Below are 5,601 nucleotides of genomic sequence, written 5' to 3' on the forward strand. Positions count from 1 at the left end.
ACATCTTTGATCGACAGTAAGTCCTTTTATTTGTTGGTCAAATTTAGACATCCAATGTTTCAATATTTTCCTTCATAATAATGGAAAAAGGTTTTCCATTGTAATAAAACATAGTTTTTTAGGCTCCCAAGATAGCTAACATCAACAATACTGACGTCACGTTACAACGCTCTATTGAAATGGTCGAAGATAGGATTTTTAGAGCCTATAATGAGTAATAAACTCCTCTGACTAATTTGGTGCACCCTTACATTTACACCAAGAGACTTTTACAGTTGAATTCTTGATAGCAAACCTCTAATTCATCCTTTATGCAGTGATGATTGATAAGCGCAGAACTCCAAAAAAGACAAATTTTAAAAATGAACTTTTCTAAGAAAAAACAAACTATAAAAAAAAATGTCTTAACAATTAATATTATTAATTTTAAAATTATGACAAAACAAAAATTTTAACAGCCAAATAACTATTAGGCAACAAGGTTTTAGTCAGGGTTCAGTGGGGGGGTTTAACCTCAACCCCCATAGCCATGGGCCTGGCTGTAGTTTATATACTAAATCTCTCCTCAGACTTAAAAACTAGTTTTAGATTGTTAGATTATTCTATTTTATTCCCAACTGGTTTTGCTTCCTTTTCTTTTCTTTTGAGTCCTATATTAAAATTCAAAATACGGATAAAGAAAAATAGTTGTTGTACATTATGTAAAGGTGAGGGCATAGTAAGTATTAATTATTCAATGACTAATTATATAATACTATTTAACACTTGCTCACAATCACGCTTGAATTTCCAAAATAAAGAGGGATATAGAAATAATTAGTAAGAGCATCAATATTTTACAAGAGATATACAGGGTGACGACTCAAAAATTAGAATCCTCTTTGGGGCCGTCTAGCCTCAGTTCTAAAATTATGACAATTTTTTAGTAGGTGCCATTCGAAAGAACAGAGAAAAATCTACCAATTGACGTTGGTTTTATTTTTTTGCAATCAAAAATGTTTGAGCACAAGCAAAACGCCAGAGAGGGTGCGATCTCTTTAGCGTACAATTCAATCTCCGACAAGAAGATCTTCACAGAGGATGTTGTTCTGAACAGGAGAAATGATCGATTCTTAGCTGAATCAAGAGTTGATGTCAAGGGAACCTCCAAGACTAAACATTCAGCTCAGGTCGTGGTCCTCAGCGTCGTGGAGATCGACGGCAGCAAGATGCCTCCCGACTTCTTCAAGCCAAACTAGAAAGTCAACACGGACGTCTACTGCAAGGTCCTCTAGTACTATGTCTTGCCATTATTGAAGAGCTCGTTCCCCAGGGATAACTATGTGTTTACTTAAGACGGGGATCCGTGCAACATTTCGGCAGGGAGAATATTGCTGCCTTCTGGCCGGTAGACTTCTGGCCTTCGTCTTCACCCGACGTGAACCCCTGGACTTCAATGTTTGGTGCATCTTAGAGGGGATGACAAACAATACTTCTCATCTGAAGGCTGTGATCACGGAGGTGTGGAACAACTTATCCTCAGACTTCATCAAGTTCAGCTGTGCTTATATTCGTCCCCCTATTGAAGCCATCATTCAGAATGGAGGGAGACATATTGTATATAAAGTGTAGAAAATTTTTGAACTACTAGCTTTAGATTCAAAAGTTTGCGATAAAAATGTAATAAAATAAAAATATATAGAAGTGATAATTAGAATTTCAAAAAAATTATAATTTTTGAGTCCTCATCCTGTATTTAAAGAGATTTGGAGTAGAAGTTCCATTCCAAAGTTTATGAGTGAACGGATTTTAACTCTGATATTAAAGAAGGAAAAAGACGAACTGAGTATACCACGTTATAGAACGATAACGCTTCTTAATATCTTGTACAAAATTATAATTGGAATAATCAACAATAGAATAGTCCAAGAACTCCCCTCCATTAAACCGGAATCGAAAATGGCCTTTATGAAATACCTACGATCAAAATACATAACCAGATCGATCCTATATGCTATTGATATTGATCAGGCAAGTAGGAGGGACTTCTCAGTGACGCTGGTTGACTCTTAAACTAATCATCCGATTTTAATGCAAACCAATTCCAAATGAAAGCTGAATAAAAAAGTAAATATAATTATTATATATAATCGCCTTTGGCGTCAATAATGGCCTCGACTCAACCTCGGAAACAGGAGCAAGTCTTGATGACAGTCTCCTTAGGGCATATTCACGAATTCATCCTAGATCCTGGACATCACCTCAGGTTTTGTGTTGCAATAGGATATTTGGGTGTCCCTCACACAAAAATTCCAAGGGATTGAGATTCGGTGAGCTTGTAGTCTATAAAAACTGCATCCAACAAAGTCAAAAAAAAATCCGACCACATATTTGATCAGCAGGCTTTAATTAATTATCACTTTCAGTCTCTTCCAGTTCCTTCCTGACTCTCCAGACAAATGACCTGTCCAGGTTTAAGAAACTTGCAATCTCAATATTGTTTTGTCTAGTGCAGATCACACCCAGGACACTACCTACTCCACGATTGTACTTCGATCCCAGTTTTTTTTTTTTAACTGACGCCAAACACTTCTGGCTAATCCGCAAAACAACAAGCAAAATTTCTTAACAATTAATATTATTAATTTTAGAATTTAACAATATGAAAGATAACTCGATAACAAAAATGATGAATTTTTGTATCATTTTGTTATATCTACTTTTTCTGATTCTGAAATAGATGCAGAAACAATTAAAATATTTTTTAACCTTCAATGCGAAAAATAATACTAAGCCATGTAAATGTTATAAAAAAATATTTAATCTGCATTGCAACCACCAAATGACCTTTTTCTTTTAACATCAAGCAGAAAAGTCCCATGGTTGCCCCTCAAAAAATCCACCCAAAGTAATGGTTCATGTAGTAACAGCGAGAAAGTTATGGATCCCAAACTTTTTGAGTCGGTAGACTAAATTGGGTAAGGGAGTACATATGAGTCCTTGGGCATGTTTTTTACACTAGATTTAGGCCAAGTACCCTGATGGGACTATGAATGACAGCAATTCAGTGCTCCTTTGTCACACTGACATTAAAACATATGAAATCTGCTGCTGACAATTCACAAAAAAAAAATACATGAGACAGGTTAAAGTGGCCTCTATCAAAACCAGGCCTCAACCCCATAAACTACTATTGTTTTGAATTAGTCAAAATTAGGCCCAGAACTACCAGATACCTAAATTTGGAGACCCCAATATCAGCCTTTCGGGATTTAGTCCAGCTTTAAAAAAACATGAATTATCTGAGCAAAGTGTCTGATCTCGTTTTGGCCAATGAAAGTTATACAAAAATGAGCAAACTATTATCTTGATTGGAAGTTACACCCTGTGCAGTTTCGCCCTGGGAAGTTTCGCCCTCATATATATATTATAGCATAAACTTATCTTTCATATATAATTTAAGGTCATATTTTACTTCAACTTGAAGTCCTTTGTAATTAATTATGAAATTATAGCATTTGAGTAATTGATATGAAGTAATTGTTGTTTCTTATTATTATGAAATTCGAAACGTTTTTTTACCAGTGTACTTAATCTGACGGAAAAGACGAAGAAGGAACACAAATAAATAATTTTGAATGAACATACAGGGTTCGGAAGCAAATAAATAATGGACTGTTAATAAATCCTAATTATTTTATTAAAATAGAGAGGTTTTGTAATTTTTTTCTGCATATTCCGAATCTCTTGTCCCTTTTGCATAAGCAAACAATAATAAACATTTTTCAAATCTTTCATCATGAGTGAGCAAGAAGCAAAAAGGCAGAGGATCTCAGACCTTATGGATGCCAAAATTGAGGTAGCAGAGATTATGGACATTGTGAAGTGTTCCATATATGAAAAAGGACGGAAAAGACAACTCAAGGAGAGAAGGAAGTAGGGGACACAACTTGAAAAGGGATTCTGAGTTTCTGGGGGACCTGAAGAAGAAGATCAAGGAGGACCCCACAAAATCCATGAATCGCCTCTCTAACGAGTTTGACGTTAACGAGGGGACAATCAGTAGGTCTGTGAAGGAGGACTTGGGGTTGTCCTCTTACACCACCTGTTGACGGACACTCTGAAGGAAAGGAGACTGCAGAGGTGCAAGAAAGTTCGTTCGTCGATCAAGGCAAATGGATCCACAGAAAGATTTTCTCCAACGAGAATAGTTTCACTATGGACCAGCCCTACAAGCGTCGGAACGACCGTTGGCTTGGAGATAACAAGAGAAGGTCAAGGGGATACTCTACACAAAACATCCAGCCCAAAAATGGTCCTGGGGGTTGTGGTGTTCGACGAGAAGATGATGCTTTCCTTCTTTTGTAAGGCTTGGAAGAAAATTGTACAGGAGGCCTACTACAAGGTGCTGAGGTCCACCATAGGCCATGGATCAAGGCCACCTACCCAGAGGACAACTATGAGTGGAACCAAGATGGTGCTCCCTCACGCACATCAGCCAAATGCAAGAAGTTCTGCCCGACAACATGGCTGATTTTTGGCAGAAGGGCATATGGCCATCATCTTCACCGGATTTGAACCCGTTAGACTTTGCTGTGTAGGGCACTTTGGGGAGGGAGATTAACAGGACATCTCACCAGAACATGGACTCCCTGAAGGCCGCCATTGTGAAGGAGTGGAACAACTTGTCCGAGAAGTTCATCATCAACTCCTGCAAGGCTTTCCGCCGCCATGTGGAGCTGTGATTGCTGCTGAGGATGGTCAAATTGAGTGAACATTTTCACAAATGTCGTGTCTCAAAGTTTTGTTGAAAAAAAAATTCAAAGTTATTTATCAAAAAATAAAATTCTTGACATTTAACTAAAATCAGTCATTCAGTCAACGTTTTGATTCCGAGCCCTGTAGACATAGAAAGTATTGCTACTGGGAGGATTTCAATTTAACATGTTTCTTATGCTGAAGAAGTTGTAACACTTTTTAACATATACTGTGAGTTTTTGTAATTTTAATACTTTATTATTTGTTAAGAACTTTTTGGCTTGTAATGTTTAAATTAAATAGGATGAGACTTGCTACGATCAGAATCCCTTTGACTTCTCCCTGGTAAGAAATATAAAATATTCAATTTCTAATACTTTACAGCTATATCAAGGCACCTTTTTCAGCTGTTTTAGTCATCATATCTCAAGACGGATTAAGGTCAGGGTCTACTGTAGCCCTAAGTTTCCAGTGACCATTGGAGAACGTAACAGAGACGTTTTTGAGAATGCCACAAGGGATTCTACATATTAATATATAGTCGTGCTTAGGAAAAACTCCATAAACCTGTCAAGGAGAGGAAGGAAAGGGTTTTTACGATAATAACCAGAAATTCATTCTATTCACAACTCTCTCTATTTTATGTTGTTGTTTTTTTTTTTGCATAATCTTTGAAAATGAATTATCAGTACCGGATCGAAAGAGGGGGATCATGGAACCCCTCTTTCAGTATACCAATCTCACTGAGGATAGTTATTACTATTACAGCAATGAATTGATGGTAATTCTGTTGCTACAAAGAGGACTTTAATTTTACCTGTTTTTGAGTCTTTTATTCCTATGTATGTATTACCTAGATGGGGC

This window comes from Lepeophtheirus salmonis, chromosome 4 (assembly GCF_016086655.4).
Source record: "Lepeophtheirus salmonis chromosome 4, UVic_Lsal_1.4, whole genome shotgun sequence".
NCBI lineage: Eukaryota > Metazoa > Arthropoda > Copepoda > Siphonostomatoida > Caligidae > Lepeophtheirus > Lepeophtheirus salmonis.